Genomic DNA, 24,100 nt, shown 5'->3' on the forward strand with positions numbered 1-24,100 from the left:
TGATGGATATGTTGATTAGCTTGATTTAATCTTTACACAATGTATCCAAACATCACATTGTACCATGTAAAAAATACAATTATTGTCTGTCAATTTCAAAATAAATAAATAATCCAGTTAAATAAATAAGGATATAACCAAATAATGAAATTCATAAAAGTTATATGATTAATTTACATCCCCCAGAAAGATGTGACACATACGTATTAAATATATTATCTGTGCCAGGTCCTATTCTAACAAGGTGCTAAAGATATATTAGTAAACAAAACAAAATTCCTGCCTTCTTGGAGCCTGTATTTTAATGGAGGGGGACAGACAATAAACACATAAATAACTGGAATGCATGAAATGTCAGATGGTGGCAGCTGTGATGGAGAATAATACAGCAGGAAGGACTGAGGAGTCTGAGGAGCTGAAAGAAGGGAGGGTTGAAATTCCAAATAAGGTGCTTGGAGAAGGCTCCAATGAGAGGATGACATGTGAGCAAAGACCCAATGGAGGTGATGAGCTAACAAGTTATGTCAATAACTGGGGGGAAGGAATCCAAGGCAGTGCTAAGGTCCTAGGGTGGCAGTGTGCCTGGTGTGTTCAAGGAATGCTAAGGAGGCCAGGTGGCTAGAGGTAGTAAGGGGAACAGAAGAGTGGGAGACAGATGGGCAGGCCATGACAGGGATGTTGGCTTTCACTTTAATATTTTTGTTGTTGTTTTTGATTTTTGAGACAGAATCTCACTCTGTACCCCAAGCCAAGTACAGTGGCATGATCTCAGCTCTCTGCAACCTCCGCCTCCTGGACTCAAGCGATTCTCAGGCCTCAGCCTCCCGAATAGCTGGGACTACAGGCACATGCAACCACACTTGGCTAATTTTTTGTATTGCAGTAAAGACGGGGTTTCTGCCCAGGGTGGTCTCCAACTCCTGAGCTCAGGCGATCCGCCCCACACAGCCTCCCAAAGTGCTAGGATTACAAGCCTGAGCCATCGCACCTGGAGGCTTTCACTTTGAGATAAAGCCATGAGAGAGTTTTGAGCCGAGAAGTGGCATGATATAATGTAAACTTCAAAAGTTGACACATTTCAAAAAATAATCTGCTAGAGTTATTTATTTTTTCCCAAATAAACTTTCTAAATGATGAAAGATTTAAATACAGAAAAGAAACCATGAAATCACTAGAAAAAAACATAAGGGAGTGTATTTATTGTTTGAGAAAAAAAGACATTAGTTTTCACATCAAAACTAAAAGTGAGGAAGAAAAATGCTGACAAATTTGATTATGTTATAAATTTTAAATTTCTGAATAGCAAAAATCAAAATTAAAAAAAGAGAGAGCTGTAAAATATTTACAGACACATGGATGCCTTACTACACAAATGGGTTTGCAAATCAAAAACAAAAGGCATTAATAGAAGACAGAATGCAACAGCCAAAACCAAAAATTTGGGTGAATGGCACTCACATTGGAAGATATAAAATTAAAACCCAATCCAATGTTGTTTCATGCATCAGATTGTTTTACTGTCTTTAAATGTATCATTGTAAACAAATATATGGTAACTAATGTCAACCTAAAAGGAAGAAGCTGAGGTGCAAAATAGTATTTATTTATTTATTTGATATGGAATCTCACTCTTGTTGCCCAGGTTGGAGTGCAATGGCGTGATCTCAGCTTGCTGCAACCTCTGCCTCCTGGGTTCAAATGATTCTCATGCCTCAGCCTCCTGAGTACCTGGAATTAAATGAGAGAAGAGAGATAGACCCCCTCATATTGTTTTATATTGTTTTATCCTCAGAAAAGGAAAGAGAAGCGAAACTAAATGCAGGTAGCCTGGCGCCTAGGCACTAGACCCGAAACCAAGGAACCAGACCCAAAACCAGGCCTAGGCCTGCCTGACCTAAGCCTGGTAGTTAAAATTTGACCCCTGACCTAGTAACTGATGTTATCTATAGATTCCAGACATTGTATAGAAAGACATTGTGAAACTTCCTGGTCTGTTCTGTTTCATTCTGACCACTGGTGCATGCAGCCCCTCCCTGTCACGTACCCCCTGGCTTGCTTAATCGATCACGACCCTTTCATGTGAAACCCTTAGCGTTGTGAGCCCTTAAAAGGGACAGAAATTGTGCACCTGAAAAGCTCGGATTTTAAGACGTTAGTCTGCCAATGCTTCCAACTGATTAAAGCCACTCCCTTCACTATCGCGATGTCTGAGGGGTTTTGTCTGTGGCTCGTCCTACTACAATTTATTTATTTATCTATTTATTTGAGATGGAATTTCGCTCTTGTCACCCAGGCTGGAGTGCAATGGTGTGATCTCAGCTCACTGTAACCTCTGCCTCCTGGGTTCAAGTGATTCTCATGCCTCAGCCTCCTGAGTAGCTGGGATTACAGGCACCTGCCACCACACCAGGCTGATTTTTGTATTTTTAGTAGAGACGAGGTTTCACCATTTTGGCCAGGCTGGTCTCAAGCCCCGGACCTCAGGTGATTCACCCACCTTGGTTTCCCAAAGTGCTGGGATTACAGGCGTGAGTCACAGCACCGGGCCCCAAAATAGTATTTAAAGAATTTATTTGAACCAAAGTGAGGACGCCTGCCTGGGACACACTTCCCAGGTGCCTTGGGGAGTGTTTGAGCAGCCTCTTTCACAAGCAGGTTTTTGAGGTCAAGGGGAACAGAGGGTGGGCTGATACAAAGTTGTTTGACAGGAGTTCTCACTGGTTTAGAGAGGTAACACTGATTAGAGATTGACTGTACGTTGTTGACCTATAAGGTATGAGTTAAGGTGTCCTCCTAGGGTGTTTTATGGCTATGGGGTGTCAGTTAGTTTAGAGTCCACACATTAAGTGGCTTCAAGAGATAATTACTTAGCTCCGGGGGTGATAGCTATTGTATTTTAAATTCCTCCCTCGGTCTAAAAATTTAAACGGGCTCACATTTCTCACATAAAGAGGTTTTTTGTTTTGTTTTGTTTTTTTGTTCCTTTCTCACTTAAAGGCATCCCTGAACAGCAATTTGGCTGGATCTGTTAATATTTTAAAGTTTATCCTTCGGCCTAGCATTCCCGTCTATAGCTATTTTACCCTGTAGAAACACCAAGTGCAAAAAATATGCCAGGCTGGCTGGCCACAGTGGCTCAGGCCTGTAATCTTAGCACTTTGGGAGGCCGATGTGGGCGGATCCCCTGAGGTCAGGAGTTTGAGACCAGCCTGGCCAATGTGGCAAAAACCCATCTCTACTAAAATACAAAATTAGCTGGGCATGGTGGTGGGTGCCTGTAATCTCAGCACTTTGGGAGGCCAAGGTGGGCAGATCCCTTGAGGTCAGCAGTTGGAGACCAGCCTGGCCAACATGGTTAAACTTCATCTCTACGAAAACAACAAAAATAGTCGGGCCTGGTGACACCCATCTGTAATCCCAGCTATTCTGGAGGCTGAGGCAGGAGAATCACTTGAACCCGGGGGGTGGAGGTTGCAGTGAGCCAAGATTGTGCCACTGTACTCCAGCCTGGGTGACAGAGTGAGATTCTGTCTAAAAAAAAAAAAAAAAATTGCATGGTGGTAAGCACCGATAGCCCCAGCTCCTCAGGAGGCTGAGGTTGGAGGATCGCTTGAGCCCAGGAGTATGAATCAAGCCTGAGCATCATAGCAAGACTCCATCTCTAAAATAAATAAATTAATTAATTAACTAATTAAATATATATCCAATTGGACGTTTATTGCAGTGAAGTAATAGTAAAACAATTAGAAAAATCTAAATACCCATCAACAGATTTTGATCAACTTATCTGTGAATGATATTTAATATTAGGGTACCTACACTTAAAACCATATCAACCTTAAATATGTTACCTCAGTGATTGTGTCATAGAATAAAAATATAATTTTTTTTTACTACTATTTAAACTTTATGTTGAGGCTTCATCTCTAGAATCCAGAATATAAAAAATTTTGCTAAGAAATTAAAGGCAACGGCCAATCTTAAAGAATGAAGTTCAGAAGATATGATTAAGGGTGGAGTTTATTTGGGCAGATAGCTTGAGGATGCCCGACTGGGAGACACCAACCCCAAATGAATAGGGAAAGCTGGTGTTTGTTTCACTTCTAAAGGCAGAGAAAGAAACATTGGTCAGATCAAGACACTTTCCACAGGAGACCAGGGCAGAGCTGGAGCAAGCTGATCAGTTACACATTGCTCCGTTCCAAGGAAGATGACCCCACTCCAGGAAGAGGGTTAGTGACCTGAGAGGGTCTTGTCTCTGGCACTGTTGGGTTATAATTATTTACAAGCAGAAAAAGACGGAAGCCGCAACTGCATTCCACGTGACTCTGCTGCATAGCCATGTTCCTCACAAGGCTCAGAATAAGGTAAAATTCCAGGAACTTTAAGTTTAAATTATTTTAAGCTTGAATTAGGTGATATCACAAAACTAAAATACTTCACCCCAAAATATGTGTCTTAGACATATTCTGACCTGGCTGTTCAGAGGGCCTGCAAACACAAGGAGCCCTGCAAAGCTATCTTTTGTGGGGCAGATTTGCACTTGCAGAGGAAATAAAGGAAAGTAAACAACAGATGTGGAAGGCTTTCTCTGAAGCCCTCCTTGTCAAGGTCCAGGAAAGATTAACTGAGAGGCTGATGCCTTTAAATGTCTTGCAGAGAAACATTTACCAGAAGCTGCTACCCACCCCCTCTGAGGGTTGCCACCTGACAGGCTCTAGCTGTGTACCAAGACCGCCTCTGTTAACCAGGCCTCTTCTCCTCTTCTCTCTCTCTCCTGTATCCTTTTTGCCATGATCCAAGCCTCTATTTTCTGTAAACTCAAGAGGGTTAAAAGCATCCATCAGGCCAGGCGCGGTGGCTCAAGCCTGTAATCCCAGCACTTTAGGAGGCTGAGGCGGGCAGATCACGAGGTCAGGAGATCAAGACCATCCTGGCTAACACAGTGAAACCCCGTCTCTACTAAAAATACAAAAAAATTAGCCAGGCGTGGTAGTGGGCACCTGTAGTCCCAGCTACTCGGGAGGCTGAGGTAGGAGAATGGCATGAACCCAGGAGGTGGAGCTTGCAGTGAGCCGAGATGGCGCCACTGCACTCCAGCCTGGGCAAAAGAGCTAGACGCCCCTCAAAAAAAAGAAAAAAAAAGAAAAGAAAAAAAAAGCATCAACCATCTTGACGTTTGTTTGCGTCTTTATATTTTGTATGACTCCCGAGCCCGTACGAATGCTGATAAAATGTTTACACCTTTTTCCCCTGGTAATCTGTGCATTACATTTATCTTACAGACCCAAATTACCAAAACTTCAGGAACAAAATTAAATGTTCCTTCAAAATATAAGACTAGGAATCAGAGTTGGGAGAGAAATTAGAGATCATCTATCCTCTGACCTCATTTTTCATATGGAAATGTATGACTCAACTTTCTCAAGATCATGCAGCAAAAGACAAGGTACAAGATCTCAAGTTTTCTGATGTCCAGTTAAGAATTTTGCTCCCAGAATTTTCCCAGACTCCAGGAAATGATAAGCCCTTGCAGGGCTGGTCCTTTGTCTCTTCTCCCTTTTCTCCTCTATGATCCACACAGTGCAATGGGCAGAGCAGAGCCTCAATGAGCAGGTGACAGAAGAAAATTTAATCGATGGTTAAAATTAAGCACTTGGCTAAGCCTCATTCAGTGGGTCTGCTTGGTGTGTCAGGACACAGGACTTCCCTTTATGGCCCCTCTGCCCTGATCCCATGAAAAACAGATCAAAAACAGAATAAATTGTGAGGAGCACATCCCCTCAGCAAAGTGGCTGGAGGCACACAGTTTGCTCCTTCAGAGCAAAGATCTCCCCATCTCATAAAGCAAATTCCATAAGGGGCCTTAAGAAGACTTTGTATGTAATTTGCTGAATATTAAGCCCAACATTTGAACTATTTTCTGTGGAGACCTGTCTGTTATATGCCTGGTGCGGAGCACTGCCTGGATTTCAGAAATCCACCCCGGTCCTGTGCTTTCTCACCAGAGCAATTCCCAGCCTGGAGGTTCCATGTCTCCTGATGCCATTTTTCTCTCTCATTCTCTAATAAACAGAGCCTGAAACAAAAATTCACGAATAAAAAATGTATCTGAGGCCAGGTGCATTGACTCACACCTGTAATCCCAGCACTTTGGGAGGCCAAGGCAGGTGGACTGCTTGAGGTCAGGAGTTCAAGATGAGCCTGACCAAAATGGTGAAACCCCGCCTCTACTGAAAATACAAAAATTAGCTGGGCATGGTGGCAGGCGCCTGTAATCTCAGAACCCAGGAGGCAGAGGTTGCAGTGAGCCGAGATCACACCACTGTACCCCAGCCTGAGCAACAGAGGGAGACTCTGTCTCAGAAAAAAAGAAAAAGTATCTGGAAGGTGATCCCAGGAAACACAGATAGGGGAATAGAAATGTGAGATAGGGGCTGGGTGTAGTGGCTCATGCATGTGATTCCAAAGCTTTGGTAGGCTGAGGTGGGAGGATCACTTGAGCCCAGAATTCGAGACCATCCTGGACAACATAGCAAGACCCCATCTCTACCAAAAAAAAAAAAATTCTAAAAAAATTAGCCAGGTGGTGGTGCACACCTGTTGTACCAGCTACATGGGAGGTTGAGGCAGAAGGACTGCTTGAGCACAAGAGTTTGTGCCAAGAGCTATGATTGTGCCACTGAACTCCAGCCTGGGAAACAGAGTGAGACCTTGTCTCTTAAAAAACAACAACAACAACAACAACAACAAAAGTGAATAGAAAGGCTGGGTGTGATGGCTCATGCCTGTACTCCCAGCACTTTGGGAGGCTGAAGTGGTAGATCACTTAAGCCCAGGAGTTGGAGACAAGCCTGGGCAACATAGTGAGACTCCATCTGGACAGAAAATTTAAAAAAATTAGCCCTGTGGGGTGGCATGCAGCTGTAGTCCCAGTACTTAGGAGGCTAAAGTGGGTGGATCACTTGAGCCTGGAAAGGTCAAGGCCACAGTGAGTTACAGTCATGCCACTGCACTCCAGCCTGGGTGACAGCTAGACCCTCTCTCAAAAAATAATCATCATAATAAATAAGATGGTTGCCAGGGGTAACAGTAAAGGATGGATTATCAAGCTAATTACCAATGTGGACAACTGGAGCTTGAGCCTTCTGAGGTAGGAGGTGCAACCTGACTCCAGAAGTGGGACTAGGACGCCAGAACAACCGAGGACTGGCTGAAACAGTTTTACTGCGCAGAAGTAGTTTTCTATAGGAGACGCCCACTAGTATGCGTGTCAGTTTACTGTTGCCATGGCAACACTGGGACGTTACAGTCCCTTTCCATGGCAATGATCTGATGACCCTGAAGTTATCACTCTCATCCTAGAGATGTCTGCATAGACTGTCCCTTAATTTGCATATAGTTAAAGGTGGGATAAACGTGGCTGCAGAACTACCCTGAGCTGCTCCTCCAGGCACACATCCTGTGGGTTGGCCCTGCTTTGTAAGGAGCTGCGCACAGCTGCATCAAGAAAAGTTGCTGTCCAACACTACCGGCTCACCCTCAAATTCTTTCCTGGGAGAAGCCAAGAATTCTCCCAGGTTAAGCTCCAATTTGGGGCTCACCTGCCCTGCATCACTTCTAGGCGTAGAACACAGTCTTCAGAGTTAGCTCCCCTGAGGACAGAGGGGCTGGGGTATTTGTACTGACTCAAGGCAGCCTCCCATCATGGGCTGGCCATGGGGGCAGGGAAGAGTATCCTGTTTATCAGACCTTCCAACGTGCAAGAAAAAGACTTCGGGTCTTTGGAAGTCTACACTACAATGATCAGACCTAGGGAGGCATGAGTGGGGCACAGACATTATCTTTTACATATATTTTGTCTGCAAAGAAATACCTAAATATTAGTTAATAGGAGAGACTGAATGAGAAACAATTTAAATCTTGGAACAGGGATTTAAAGAACCTTAACTCAAGTCCCCAACCAAGATTGTATTTGTTGCCCAACACTGCCCACCTACCCATTCACTGATTTCCTTGAGTCTCTCAATGCAAAGAGAGACTTAAAAACTATTTCAGGTTAATCGGAAGTAAAATATTTTGGCATAACAAAATCACTGTGGATGGAAATTCAGCAACCCCATGAAAGCGTGTGCCTGAGCTCAGAGCTGCCATGTGCACTTTATTGGCGCTGGGAAGAGGTAACTGAAGCAGAGAGGTTCCTCGCTGATGGTGGAGAAATGGGCCTTAGCAGCTAAGGTGGGAACCTTATTGTCACCCGGGGACTCTCTGGGCGTGCTCTGTGAAAGAGGCCATCTGTGGCTGTTTGTGAGGATGTTTGTGAAAGGCGCCTGGCAGTCTCTGCAAGAGGGTTCTGGTGCCACTTCTGAGTTTCCTCTCCCTCTGTAGCCCACCCTGCCTTGTGACAAGAGCTCTCTCCCTGGCCATAGCTCAGTCAAGGGGTGGGCATGAACTATCCCATGTCTCAAGGTGGGACCTCCACCTCCAGGGCTCTCTAAGTCTTGGCCTGGAAGAGCTGTCAAAGGAAAACGGGACCCTGAAGGAAGAGGAGGAGAACCTGACAATTCCGAGTTAAGAGCAAGGAGAAAACAATAAATTCACAAACCATATTAGTGGTTCATAACTCACTTTATGATGCCTGCTTCTGTCCGCGTGAAGGTGAGAGAGAGGCATGCTAACGGGGTGGCGCTTAGTGCTCTGGATGGGTAGAGGGCAATTGTGGCCACAGGGCAGCGGGGCACAGGCCTTGGCTGATCTGATTTTCTACCATCCCCCATTAAATTGTTTTGCATTGAGACACTCCCTTTTGGACAGTGGTCATACACTCAATTTGAAAGAAAATCTTGATGGAAAGGAGGCAGTCATGTGATTCATGAACTGCTCAGGCAGCAGCAAATCTGGGCTTCCAATTCCAGCACATGTTTGCCTGATGTCTGTATCTCAGACACTTCATAAAACATTATCTGGGGGTCAAGGAGCTGGAGAAGCCAGGGTGGGCAGACACTGGCATCCAGTGTGACTGCTGGACCCTCCTATCCCCAGCCAGTCATATTTTCACAGCAGCAGAAGGTCATCAGGAGATAATGAAGGAAACAACAGACAAACAAGGAAACATGAGACCTTGCTCCTCAAAGACATGGAGAAGCCTCCAAACTCAGAGCCAGGGCACACACAATTCCTACAGTTCATACCAGAACAGAGTTGGAGGCTTCCGTCCAAGTCCTTTCCAAAGGCAAATTACCATGCCTCTCCCTGAGGCCTGTGTTCTTGTCAAGCCCAGGAGCCTTGCAGGATGTGATCCCCCAAAGCGGGCCACCTGCCACCATGCACACCAGCCTCCAGAGTCCCCACTCTTCCTAGAAAGTCATCCAGGCCTTCTGTACATGAACCTCAGCCTGCCTCACTCACAGCATCCCTCTTGTCCCCTCCTATCAACAAGGCTGTTATCAAAATGATATTTTGTTTTTGAGGCTGAGTCTCTCTCTGTTGCTCAGACTGGAATGTAGTGGCACTATCTCAGCTCACTGTAACCTCTGCCTCCCAGGTTCAATTGATTCTCTTGCCTCAACCTCCTGAGTAGCTGAGACTACAGGTGCCCACCACCACACCCAGCTAATTTCTGTATGTTTAGTGGAGATGGGGTTTTGCCATGTTGGCCAGGCTGATCTCGATCTCCTGGCCTCAAGTGATCCGCCCACTTCGGCCTCCCAAAGTGCTGGGATTACAGGCATGACCTACTGCGCCTGGCCCAAAATAAATTTCTTTATGAATTATTTATTTATCCTTAATTTTTCAACTTTTTAAAAATTTTCAACTATTTTAGAATCGGGGATACCTGTGCAGTTGTTACATGGGCATATTGTGTGATGCCGAGGTTTGGGCTTCTATTGAATCCACCACCCAAATAGTGAGCATGGTACCCAACAGGTGGTTTTTCAACCCTTGCCCCTTGGAGTCCCCAGTTTCTACACCATGCATACCTCTCCCATGCTCTCACTTTGCTTGGTTCATCCTTGTCACAACTTTAGCAGTCTTTGCCTGGGTTGCACCTGCTGATGCACATGCAGGTCTGTTCCATTGGGATTCACACTCCCAGATGCAGGGCTCACCCTGTTCACCCATGCCTCCTCTTGACCAGGATTTGGATGGTCTGTACATTTGTATGCACACACACACTCACACACACACACACACAAAGTAGGTGTAGGCACTCAATACATTCTTGTTGAATGAACAGACAAATGAATAGACATTTTCCTGAGTTTTCTAAGACATAATATTCTTTACCCTTCCTGAAACTGGAAACATGACCCTTAAGGCTGATGGTATTTGTTGAGCAACTGCTACGTGCCGGATGCTGCAGTGGTAACTTGCACAGGGACTTTCTCATTCGGAAGCTACAACTCTCTCATTCTGAGGCTGAATCACATTGTGGTTGGCGTGAGGTACAATCCCAATGCCATCTATCTGCTCCAGGCTGTGGATAGGAATAGAAGTCTCAATTAGACTTCGGTTCAAGTCACCTGCTGAGAGAGGAGCATAGGTCTCCCAGTATCCCCTCCCGGTGTTTCTGAGCCCCACAAAGACAGTCTCATGAGCCACAGACCTGGTCTAGCTCCATCACCAAGCAGTGTGGGCCTGACTCTGCCTGCCATGGCCAACCACTCCCATCAATGCCTGTGCATGGTGCACCGCCTCCAAACATCCCAAAGCTCCCGGATGTGCTGGAGGTGGCACAGGATGGAAGAACCCTGTCCCCAGCCCATGCCACTCTCTCATGGCCTGAAAACACTAGCAGAGTGGCTTTGGGGCCCAACTCATAAAATATATGGCTGGCTTCTGGTCCCCACCCCTATACCATGGGCCAAGGGCTGGGCAGGGCATGTGAGATGCTGTGCCTTGTTTATCCTTGCCAGCCTGTTCCAACGCACCAACGTCTCCTCCCAGCCTCCCAGTTATGAAACAAAATACCCCTGGCATTCAATGCATGTAGCAGATGCCATAGGTGGGAGGAGGAGGAGCAAGGGCAACCTTGGCGGCCTGAGCCCCGGCCCACCCACCAACATGCTCTGCCAAGGTTCATGTACACTTGCCAAGCTCTGGCTTATGTACTTTGCATTCATTATTTCATATTAACTCTTAGTTAATACAGTTCAGATATCTGTGAATATAACTATTATTGCCTTCAATTTCTGACTAGGGAACCAACTGCAAGGGGTTAAAAAAAGTTGCCTAAGTTCTCAAAACTAGCATCAGGATTAGAATCTGAGTTCAGGCCCATCTCTCTCCAAAGCTGTGCTTTCAATAAGGTAGATTTCTCACATTAGTCTTTTTCTTCTAATTAATCTGTAAGTTTCTCCCCTGCTATTTGGATATTTACACCTCTCTTGTTGAATTAGGTTAAAATCCTGAAGTCATCCTAAACTGCTAAGGAAAGTTACTTTTCCCAGAAACCTGTAACCTCTCTTGGGAGCTCCTTATCTCTTTCCTCGAAGCAGGGACTATACATGAACAAGACGTTTAATTACCCCTCGCCATCAGCTCCTACATTCTGTAATAATTATCTTTGGCAATGTCATCTTGAGTCCCCTGGGTGGCACGGACATTATGAATTATTAGAGGCTGTTCTGAAACCTAGCCATCAGTCTGATTCATATTAGGCCAATTACTTTTACTAAAATTAAAATTTGTCAAGGATAGCTTGATGATGAGTCCTGGCAGCTAAAAGGAGCCCTTTAACCAGCCATACAGCACTCTTTGACAAAAGTACAGTGATTTCATCTCAAGGTGAAGGTCTGGTTCTTAGTGAAACTACCAGAAATCAAAGGAACGAACTTCTCTGGATTTGTCACCTTAGACAGAAGCCCTGGCTCCCAGTAACCACTCCCGCTGGAATCAAGCAGTCGGTCATTGCTTAGTTCTCTTCTATGGCACTCAGAGGTCCTCAGTAGAGACAAAGTCCAGGTCACAGACCCAGCAGCCGTGGGTTTTATGGTGTAGTTGGTATAACAAATCTGTGCGTTGCCCACACAACACACATTCTCATGTTTCACTTGCCAATAGAATTCCGGTTTTGCTAGAAGCAGAAATAGGATGTGCTAAAAAATAATTCTTTTCCCAGCCACCATTTCAAGAGAGCTGGTCATATGACCTAGACACTAAAGAGACCTAAAAGGAAGTCTGCTTCTAGCTTTCTGGGAAAATCTTTTCTAACAACAACAACAACAAAAACCAATGTGTGTGCTTCCCATTTTCCCTTGTCTCTTCTCCCTTCTGCTGCATGGAGTAAGCATGCATTTGCGGAAAGTGCAGCTGAGACAGGCAATGGCTGATTTCCTATTTTGACACGGGCTGATGTTAAAGGATAAAAGCCCCTCACTCAAGCTCTGGCTTATCTAACCCTCAGGCAACCAGTAACAAAAGTCCTAGGAACCTATTGACAGCAAATTTCTATCGGGGGCTAAGGGCTTTCCTCAAGTACCACGTGTGCAGTCAGACTTCAGCTCCAGCCTGAAGTTACTCTTTCCTCATCTAGATACTAAAATTCATGCCCGGGGTGGAGATTTAAAATGCTAATACTACATGCAATGCATAAAGAAACGTGTGGAGCCACTGTGCAAGCACAGGACAAACACCCTGACATAACCCTTCCCTATAAAAGACCCTATAAGGCTGAACTACACACTCTCCTTGGGGTCCGCTGCTCTTTTTTCCTGTTTCACTCTGGCTCCCCAGCTCACAAGGTAATAAACTCTCCTTTATTGCCACGTCTTTCTTGACTTCTATCCTGGGAGATGGAAAAAACCCAGGGCTCCCATCTCAGCTGCCACCCTGCAAATATGAGATGATCTACTTAAAAATGAAACCCGACCTGGTTAAGAATGGAAGAACGGAACTGTAAAAAGAGCCTGGGTCCTTGGAGACACAGGAACTGTTGCACAGCCTCGGGTGGCCCTCCTTTGAGCAAGGTTGAGGAAGTTAGGTTTCAAGTGACTTACTGCTGAAAGTAACAGGTACAGTTAGTTGCAAAGACAACCAGAGAAAGATACATAATGACCCAGCTGAGCAGGAGCATGAAACAGTGTGATGAGTGGTTCTATCTAAAGACCACTCAGGTCTGGTGTGGTGGGTGGCTCTCTCTAAAGACCACTCAGGGCTGTGGCCAAGGATGGAAGGCAGATGAGATCAGCATGGGCTAAGAATTCTCTCTGCCTGCACCCTTCATAGCATGTCTTCATTCTCACGTGTGGAGCACCTTGCTGTGCTTATGTATCAGGCACTGACTGTGTTATGCTATAAATATAACACAACTATTCCACGGTTGCTTGAAAACATGAATATTTGTAGGTTTGGTATAAGTACACATGTCCCACTGCCAGCCATCCAGGCCACGTGAGCCTCCCCCTACCGAGCCCCTGAGTAGAGCTCCTTGCTGCACTGGCTGGCACACATCGCCATGCTGAGCATGGGGCAGAAAGGTCCTGAGGAGAAGGGCTCCCAAGATGCCACCCAAGGCCATTGTGTGCTGATGCTATGAAGGTCCAGTTCTCACTTTGTGTCACTCGGCCTCATCGGCACATTCTCCGGCTGACCTTTCTGTAATAAATGTGTTTCTGAAATTTTATGTTAAGTGAATTTACGTTTTACATATGCTATGAGGGTTTCCAACTTTACTATTATAATCAATCCTGAGTCTAAACTTTTCTGTAAAGTGATTTCTTTCTCCCTTAATCTATCTGATTGTTGGAACTTGATAATCAATTATCAAATTTTTATGCAAAATGAAAAAATCTGAGATAATGTCAATAGAATATTATGGAAAATACGCCTGTGATGAAGTTACCAGCATATCCCTAAAGCCTGCTCTACCCACAGCTGCTGCTTCTCAGCTGATGGGAAGTCCTCCTTTCAGGTATTTAGGCCAAAAAGAAAAATGTGCTGTTCTAAACATGTGTCTTTCCCTCACAGCCACATTCAATCCTTTAACAAACACTGTGGCTCCTACTTCCAGAATGCACATAGAATCTGAGCTCCTCTCGCCACTGCACTGCCACGACCCTGCTCCAAGTCACTATCATCTCTTAACTGAATTATTGCATCAGCTTCCTCGTGGATGTCCTGTTCCCACCTTTACCTCACTGCAGTCTATCATCCACCACAAGGACCCCCAGGTCACTGTTGTGCTCACACCCTCCAAAGATCCCCACCTCTCTGGAGTAAAAGTCAAAGCCCCCCACCCCCCAACCAGTGGCCAAGATGACCTATGGGACCCAGCCTACGTGTCTCTCTTCCGGGTCTCCCGGGGCTCTCCCAGGGCTCTCTCCTGCCTGGCTGGCTCTACCACACTGGCCTCCAGCTGCTCCTCAGGGCCTGTGCTCTGGCCACTGACTCTTCCTGGAATGCTGTCCCCACTGGATGTCTCCATGGTTCAACGCCTCGCTTCCTCACCTCTGTGTTCATGTGTCATCTTCTGGGCTATGGGTTGGACAGGGCCAGGGTGTACACGGGGAGGCTGGATGGGAGGGCTCTAGTCGCCTCTGCTCCCCATTTTCTTAAACCAGAGCGCTTCACTTTTGTGGGCCTCATATACTGGAGTTTCACATAAGATTTTATCTGAGCAATGATACTAACTACTGTCTCAATGGAAAGCTTGAAAAACCACCAGATCAAAAGGGGCGTGGCAGGTGGTTGGGGGTCTTGTTAGACATCATTGCTGTATTTGTGGGAAATGGTAAAGTGTGGCCCCGGATCGTCGGGGAAATGAAACAGATGGCCTTGGGAAACACTGGTGAGGGTGAATTTACCAAACGTTTTGATTGATTGGCTGTGGAAACCAACAAATATCTGAGGCAAGTCTCAATCAACTCAAAGTTTATTTTGTCAAGGTTAAGAACATGCCTGGAAGAAAGGACTAGGGGACCCCAGAAACATCCTGTAGTCTGTGCCCTTCTCCAGAGTTGACTTTGAGGGCTTCAATATTTAAAAAGGAAAAGTGGGTTGGAGCGAAAAGAGGGAGAGCATGGTCACATTACTGGATCCACATGTTGCAAGGGAAAAGGAATAGGTGGGGAAACAGTCAATCATGCATCCTTCCCGCACTCAGTAAATCGGCACTTTACACAGACAAGGTGAACGCAGAGTAGAGATATTGATAGTTAGCCTTTTATCTGTAGCTCTCTGCTTAGGAAGAAAAGAAAAGGCAGCTTCGTGCATGACTCAGCTTTCAGCTAATTTTTCCTTGTGGCAGAGTGCATTGGAGTCCCGAGATTTTATTTTCTTTTCTTGGTTGTGGGAAAGGAGAAAGAATTAGGGATGCTCTTTGGCTTCTGACATGAATACTGGATATGTGGTGATTATTCATGCCAAATACGCAGGTATCTTAGATGAGAAATTCATTTTTATTGAGTTTCGGGTGTTTGAGACAGTCCCAAGAAAACTATTTTCATTTCCTGGCTGTCAGGAAATAAAAAGATTTTTATTTCCAGTCCGTTTCAGGGGTAAGGTGAGAGACAAGGTCAGATAGGACCAGGGATGAAGTAGTCATCATTATAAATAATAGTGGCTGCCATTTGTTGAGGGCCGGGTGTATGATAGGCGTGGTGTTAAACACTGCCTCTCCTAGGGAATTAAAATGACATTATAAACATAAAGAATGTTTGTTCATGTCGTATTTCTGTTCTTCTCATTCACTTAAGTTAGTGAAAACTGAGATATGCATGATGAAAGAGGTGCTTCATAGAAATGGCGGGCAAAGAAGCTGTGGGGCCTCTGGCAGGAGCTAGAAGCAGACCCCGCACAACCCTAGCCCCACTTTCCGACCTCTTGCCCGTCCTCCTCTTGGAAGATCCGCTTCGCCCTGCTCTCCAGCTGCACCGCAGCCTGCCCTGGGCCTCACCTCCTTCAGTGGAATCAGTGCGCCCAGAAAGACCGAGCTCCTGTTGCCCAGCAGCGGTTACCTGGTGACCAACATACCCTTTTTTGTCTTTCTTTCCTCCATGTCTCACTGTCCCACTCCCTCGTCGTACTTCCCCGGAGGCTACCTCCACCCATATTGTTGTTTCAGGGTCTGCTTTGCGAGAGAACTTAAAATAAGGCAGAGAATGTGAGGGAAGTTTCATGGACTGTGCAGACAAGCCAGAGAAAAACAAAGAGGCCAGAAAACAGAGAGCAGAGGCCAAGATCTTCTGATTCCAAGGGACGCGGCACCCTCCGGCGTGGCCTGCGGGGCATTAGCATCTTCGCAGCCACTAACCACGGTCATCCATCTCCTGCCTCCGCGCGGCTCCCACAGACAGCCTAAAGGGAGCCTGTTCATTACACTCCCGATCAGTCCACACATCAAACTTACAAATGAGCGCCTATTCCTTCCTTATTATTGTTGCCAGTGCCACACTCCTGCCCATAATCCCTGGCCCACAGCCAGGGCTTTCTGTTGTTTTGAAACCAGCAAAAGCAACAACATGAATCTTCTGTTAAAACACACACACACACACACACACACACACACACACACGCACTCCACTAGGCTATTTTTATTTCCTGGCTGACAGTCCTTTTATCATCTCCAGTGAGTACGAAATTAATTGGGGGCTTGAAAATACAATTTTTCCATAGGTGATTATTATAAACCACTGGGCTGCCTTGCAGAGAGGGGACTGTTTCCATCTCAGGCTAGGAAAACTCAGTGCATTTTTTGCATTATTTCTAAGACATCATTTGCCAACCTTTGAAATGTTTCACTGGCAGCCCTCCAAAACAGGCCCTCTCCTTGCTAACAGGGTACATGGGGGAGTTCTCCACATCATTTAGAGAGCCTTATATGCGCAATCTCCCCTAACACAAGCACTCCCTAAAGGATTAGCAAGCAGCCACTTGAACTAATAACAATCCCCAATATCACAGGTGAATAATTACCAGCTCTGCTTCTCTAAAAAAGGGGGAATAAAAGAAAATGGGTAGGACAGAGGTACCTAGAAGAAGAAAGAGGAAACAGGACTAGTCCCATTTTTTAAAAAGAGCTTTAGGTTAGAATTTCACCTTCAGTTTAACCTAAAACTATCTGTGTCTCTATCTCTATCTCTGTTCTCTCTCTCTCTCAATAGATGATGAATATGGCTATATATTAATATCTCCCTATTTCTCTTTTTTCCTCTCATTCTATCTCTCTATCTTTCTCAGATAATATTTCCAGTTTATCTTCAATGTGACATTTCCATAAATTGACTGGGCTCACAGGATTTACAATGAAGGCATGTAATAAGCCCTGCAAATATTGGGGAGTCAAGATTCACACACATTGAGTAATTAGGGCACCACAGAGCAGAATATGTAATCAAGTACAAAATGGACTGTCGTGAGCGGGAACTATTTCTGGAAAGGGAGAGATAAAGGAGGGAGAGGGGATAACATTCTCTGAACACTAGTCCTGGAAGCTCCCACCCCACGCAGGCTGTGATGGGCTCTTCATGACCCCACCAATTAAGGCCTTGTTGGGTAACACTCATTCCTAAAAAGCTCCACCTTATCTTAAGCTGAAAACTGGCTCCTAAAAGTCTTGTTTCTTCTTCCCTCTGAAGCCTCGGAACACTGAGTTTCTTTCTTATTCCTCAAGATATATGAAAGCAGTTTTTCCAAACTCTCAAGTCTTTAATGATCTCTAATTTTCTGACTCTAAAAAATATTTTTTAAAGAAAAGGATCAGATAACTGTCACTCTACATTTAATTTTTTAAAAGGCATTTTTGAATGAAAGAAGGCAGACATAGTTTAGGATTTAAGCTTGACAAAACCAAGCCCAACTCAAGAGAACTGAAAGCAGAGACTCGAACCTGTGTTTGCACACCGGTGTTTACAGCAGCATTATTCATTGCAGGCAAAAGGTGGAAATAGCCCAGATTAATGGAAGAATGGATAATCAGAATGTAGTACATGAATACGATAGAATATTATTCAGCCTAAAACAGGAATGAAATTTCAACACCTGCTACAAAATGGATGAGCCTAGAAAACATTATACGAAGTGAAATGTCAGACACAGAAAAATACTGTATCATTCCATTCACCTGACCTACCTAAATAGTGTAATCAAAAACACAGAAAGGAATGGGGTGGTTGCCAGGGCCTGGGGGCAAGGAAATAAGGAGCTATTGTTCAATGGCATGGACTTCCAGTTGGGATGATGAAAAGGTTCTATAGATGGGTAATACCGGTGCTTGTACAACAATGTGAGTGCACTTAATGCCATAGAAGTGTACACTTAAACACGAAAAATGGTTCAAATGATCCATTTTTGTTGCAAATATTTCACCACCACCGCAGAAAACAAGTCCAGTGTCTACTCACTGAATTCCCCAGCCCCTCCCAGTCAAGTTTTCTGAATTACTTGCAGTCCCTTCAGACTGTACCAGATGAAGTGTTTCTGATCATCCCCTTGGCTCTTTGTAGAAGCAAATACCCAGAATGGCCATGTCACAGCTCCCATATGTTCTCCCACGTCCCCTGCCACATACGGTGATGTGTGGCCATGGGCTGCAGGCCCGAAGGTTATCTTCATCATGGCAGTGCTCCTCTTTGGCCCACATCCCTAACCTGGGATCAGGTTACTGTGGCCTGGGTCAAAGCTGGCTGCCCACAAGGTTTTATAGAGAGATGCTGGAGCATTGAGACGACAGAGCAGGACTGAAGTTAAAACATTACACAGGAGGCCAGAGAAAAAAAAGGATTTGTCCAAAATCACAGAGGAGAAATGAGATTATTTTCAGTCACACTCAGGAGCTTGCTGATCCTGACAATAACCATGACGATGTGCTTGGCAACGCCCTCCCATTGGGTGCATCCAGGGACTAAGCACAGAAGGCACATGTTCCTGACTGTTGTCTGCATCGATGTGGTTACATGGTTCCAGATGGAAACAAATAATCTATTCTTTAACAACCTGCCCTCTTTTAAGACTGGCCCTCCTTGATCTTCTGTCCCCACTTAGAAGCTCACACCCCGGCTGCTCGGGAGAATGGCGAGAACCCGGGAGGCGGAGTTTACAGTGAGCCAAGATCGCACCGCTGCAAGCCAGCCTGGGAGACTGAGCGAGACTCTTGTCTCAAAAAAAAAAAAAAAAAAAAGCTCCCACCCCAGAGCAGCTACATCAGTCAGGGACCAGGGACTTCTTGTATAACTTCCTGGATTATAAAACGTGGCAGCTGCCTGCCGATACAACTCAAATGAATGCAAATCAGTTGCCAAATGAAATTGGAAAAACCTTGCACCTTCTATAAGATTTGCAAAGTCAGTGAAAGTGACAAGGGAAATGCCTTGAATCCCACTCAACTCACTGACAAATGAGGATAACGCAGAGTTAGGGTAGTTAGTGCAGAAGCAAAAAACCACAAAGCAATGATTTGACCAGACGCAAGCTTCAGAAACAAAACAAAATATGCCTGCAGAAGCTCTTGGAAAAAATGGAAAAGTCTTCAAACATTTTGGCTGAGGAGATCCTCTTAGGACTGTAGTAGGAGTTAGGTAGCTGTTAATAAGACTTTCAGAAAAATTGATTTGTTCTGTAGTACACGATTGCAACTAAAACAGATTGTTTTAAACATAAGATAAAATAAACAAGTGGGTTTTTTTTCCAACATATATTTGAAATTCAGAGATACATGTGCAGGACGTGCAGGTTTGTTACATATGCAAATGTGTGCCATGGTGGTTTGCTGCACAGATCACCCCATCCCTAGGTATTAAGTCTAGCATCTATTGGCTATTCTTCCTGAGGCCCTCTCTCCCACAAGTGTTTAATCAAATCTTTTTTGTTACACTTATTGTGAAATATTGTTCCATTTTAAAATGGATTCCCTTTTGAAAGACCTTTTCTGGTGCTGCTAACCTGACAAGTGAGCCCACTGTGTGTGTGCATGTGTGTGTGCACACTCACGCATCTTCTTGTGTGCAGCCTGCATGCAGCAGCGCCCTTGCCTTCCAGCAACATACCATCAAGACATGGGCTGAGGTCACTGGCTGCATGTTATGTTGAACAAATCAGCAAATGAAGCTGGTATCCACACAGTGCCATTTCTCAGTCACCATCCCCAGAAGAGTATTTTGTGTTTTATTTCCAGAAACAGGGCGTAAGTTTGCAAGAATACTTTCCTCTCCTCCTCCAGCATTCCTTATAATAATCATGCTTTGTGTTTGTGCCTTGTACTTTCAGTTTTGCTAAAGGGCTTTCATGGCATTATCCGGTTTTACTCCACAACAACCTTGTAAGAGTTTGGAGCAAGAGGTATTAGCCCCATCAGACAGGCCGAGGTAAAGAAAGCCTCTGTCCAGCAGACCCACTTCCTCTCCACCCTCAAGGCTCTTGCCTTCCAGACCAAGCACCTGTGATCCTGCCCTGTCAGTCCCGCACTTAAACTGACAGCTCAGACTCACTGGGGTCAGCTCGCATTACGTCTATCACCTCCATAGCTCAGCCTGGTAGTGTGATGATATTCAGCAACCCAACACCTTAAGATGGGGGCAAAGAAAACCTGAACATACAGAGAGAATCTACCATAGTGAAGAGCAGGACATTATAGCAAACAGCAACAGGATTAAGCACCAAATCAGAAGCCAGAAGTGGGAAGTTCCCATTCAAGCCTCACTCCTCACTAGTTGTGTGGCTGATTTCAGAGAGCAGGTCATTCAGCCATCCTCAGCCTCAGTTTCCTTGCATTTGAATTGAAAATCGTTTTTTAAAATGTGTATCTTATTTAGTTCTAGAAAGATTAGTATTAAAATCTTGGCCCTGTATTGGCTTACAGAAGAGTATCTGAGGAGCAAATGAGCTCATGGAAATCTTTTAAGCTATGACCCTAAAAAAATGAGATGAAGAATCATTGTTACCTACAAAAGACACTGAAAACCTCATTTATGCCTAAATAACCAACTCTTCTTTAAGCAAAAGCATATTTGAGACCCAATCGCTTTATTAGCAATAATAAAAATCAAATGAAAAGAAAACCTCCACTGTCATACCAACCCAGTAAATCCATCCTTTACTTTTTGTACGTCTTCTATTTCATTCCCTGTTCACAGTTAATCTTAATTTAATTATATTGTGACTTCTGCATTTACCCACGTTGTCATATCACCCACCAACAAAAACAGAAAAAGGCAAAATACGTAAATCTCATTTCTCATTTCCACATCTGATGCCCAGTCTCTTTCCATAGACAAACATAGGATAAAATGGCCTTGGAGTTGATGTCATATAAGAGGGAGATAAGGAGAAAGGCCTGGTTGGCTACTGAACCTCTATAGCTATCTCATAAAACACTTCAAAATGGCAGAAATACTTGGTATCCATATCAGTCCATCTGGCAGCCACTAGCCATGTAAGACCCGTGAGCAGTTGAATGTGGCAGGTGCAACTGAGGAACTGAACGTTTAATTCTATACACTTTTAATTTATTTACATTTATATCAGTACATGTGGCTGGTGGCCACTCTATTGGACAGCACAGGAGTGCCTGGCTGAGCAGAGAGCTGGCTGAGTTTCAGCAGGACATCCGAGCACAGACCAGGTTCCCACTCAGTGCCAGGGTCCCTGAGGCCCAAGACTCTGCCCCCACCCAGGCATACTTGTCCTTTATCACTTTCTGGCTGCCTAGTGTTCATTTCCCCTTCTAAAAGCAGCTGGATTTCATTTGGTGACCTACTGTTTTCATGTCATCTCCTTGAGGCAAATCTCCCAGGATCTTGTCTCTCACTGAAGAGAGTCAAAGGGGACAGCTCCTTACTCTGTGGGAATGAGTCTGTGGCCCAAGTCCCCTACTCAGATGGTTCCTCCAGGACTTTGGGTACTTAGAATCCAGAATCACTCGAGTTGTCCTCTGCAGTGGCAGCAGTGGCCACATGTTGCCAGCCACATGGAGGGGACTAAGATTCCCCATCCTTGGGCATCTTGAGCTTCCCAGTGCTTCTCATTCCCAAACCCACTTCTTCAGCCTGCATCATACGTTCCATAAATCCCTTTTAACGTACATTAGTCAGACACTGTTGTTTGCAGGGTAGGAACCCTAACAGGCCACAAAGATGAGCCAGGGATGGTTCTGATCATTCTCCCTGTGTGTCCAGAACCCAGATGTGCTCTAGGAACTTTCTCACTCTCATTTCTGGTCTTCCCCTGGTATAGTCTGCTCACCCAGAACTGACAGCATGGCTGGTTAGGTTTTCAGCCTGAAGCACACCAAAGGCAAATGGTGCCACATGTTTTTCTTTTTGGGAAGACTTCATCTCCCCACTTTGAATCTCAGCATGACCAATATCTGTCTAGGGCCTGCTGTTCACGGATGGATGTGCTGATTCAGAGTGGGTCCAGAAGCCCACCTCAACCTCCAAAAGCTTCTCACCTGGACTCCCCACCACCCCCCAGCACCAGCCCATAAACATCTTATGTAGGCAAAGGAAACTACACTGGAGGCTGGAGGGATCTCTTGAAGAGCTTATACATCTGCTTGAATGCTCAAAGGATCAGCCAGGACCAAAGTATATATACTAGTAGACTAAAGTATCCCTTCAAAGGACTCGCACTCTGCTAGTGGAGCGTGCTCCCAAGACTCCACTTCACTCGTTTCATCTGCGCAGCAGAACCCAGCAAGGCAAGCCGCTCTGCTTTTGATATCCTGACATTCTGAAGGTAAGTGCTTATTACCAACAGCGCAACCATGAAACAGCACCACGGGGAACACTTTTTAACATATTTACCTAATTAGCCTCTTATAAAGTGTAATGTGATTTCTTGCCTCATCCTGTCATTAGTTTCATGACAGTCTTTAAGAAATGACAGAGTCAGAGGGGAGAAGAAAGAGGCATGTCACGCCCAACTCCGTATGCTTCCTGAATGGACCAATGTCCTTGAATTTAGCAAGGTGCACGTGAAGCACCCCCGAGCTTGGCACTAGGGCTTGACTGCTTTGACGGAGGTATAGGAAGAGTTCCCCCGCAAAGCACTTTACATGCTCATGAAGATAATGCACAGACTCCAATAACTGCATGCTCCACTCCAAAATAGCTTTGGAGAAATGAGCACCGATGTAGTCATAAGGAAAATTAGGTTCATGTCTCAGCCAATTCATTTATAAATCTGTACCTTGGGAAAGCAATACCCAGTAAGTCTACTCATGAGCCTACAGCATGTTGATAAGGCCAGGAGAAGATGACTGTAAAAGTCTGTATCCCAGTCATTGCTAATATGTATTGAGTATTTTACTAGATGCAAAGCATCTTTGGGATGATCTGTTTATAACACAGTCAACATGTCAAAATCATTCATTCATTCAGATTTAAATGTCAGGGACAGTCTCCCTAAAAGCAACATATTCAGAGAGGTCTTCCCTCATCCCCGAATGAAAAATTGGCCTCCTCTTCCTCTTTTTTTCTCTCTTCTTAGTCTTTGAAACACTTAGTCATAACTCATGTTAAGGATTTGACTTTTTAATTCCCACCTCCCCCATCAGATTGTAAACTCTGCAAGGCAATGACCATGTCTGTTTTGTTCACTCAGTTTCTTAACACAAATCCTGCCATTTAGTGGTGATGAATAAATACTACATTGATGACTGCCTGCTTTCTGGGGGAGAGAACTTCCAGGAGACCCCCACCATGGCAGATAAACCATCTATATTTAAAGAAGGGAGCTGCAGAGCCAGACTCCTTAAACTACTGCCTTTCATTCCAGGCATTCCATACAGTAGGGACAGAGCCATAAAGAGGATGCACTCTATTGACTGAAGAGTATATTAGTGGGAGAATTAAATTCATGCTCTCGGATTACGTTAATGATGTTATTTCCTACTAACACATCTGAGTACTGTAGATATCAATACATAATATTAGTCTTCTTAGAATCAACATTAGATATGATGATGTTAGCTATGATGACAGTAGATAGATTCTTTTATTCACTCAACACAGATTAATCAAATGCCTCGGGTGTAGCAGGTACCATGTTGGTCCCTGAGTAGTATTGACAAAAAAAAAAAGACTGAAATTTATTCTTAGGGTTTTGAGGGCAGGGAAGGTTTGTTTTTTTTTTTTTTTTTTTTTTTTTTTTTTTTTTTTTTTTT

The 24,100-nt window shown here is 44.7% G+C and overlaps 1 long non-coding RNA gene across 1 annotated transcript in view; it reads right to left on the reverse strand.

The window, feature by feature from the left end:
• Positions 1-10,299: 10,299 nt before the first annotated feature.
• The window catches only part of LOC108530591 (uncharacterized), a 25,470-nt gene continuing 11,669 nt past the window's right edge, over positions 10,300-24,100 (reverse strand). The window contains exon 5 of the long non-coding RNA XR_001885887.1: positions 10,300-10,477. This is a non-coding gene — a long non-coding RNA (uncharacterized LOC108530591). The remainder of the gene's footprint in view (positions 10,478-24,100) is intronic.

Source organism: Rhinopithecus bieti, unplaced genomic scaffold (assembly GCF_001698545.2).
Source record: "Rhinopithecus bieti isolate Rb0 unplaced genomic scaffold, ASM169854v2 scaffold_7509, whole genome shotgun sequence".
Classification (NCBI taxonomy): Eukaryota; Metazoa; Chordata; class Mammalia; order Primates; family Cercopithecidae; genus Rhinopithecus; species Rhinopithecus bieti.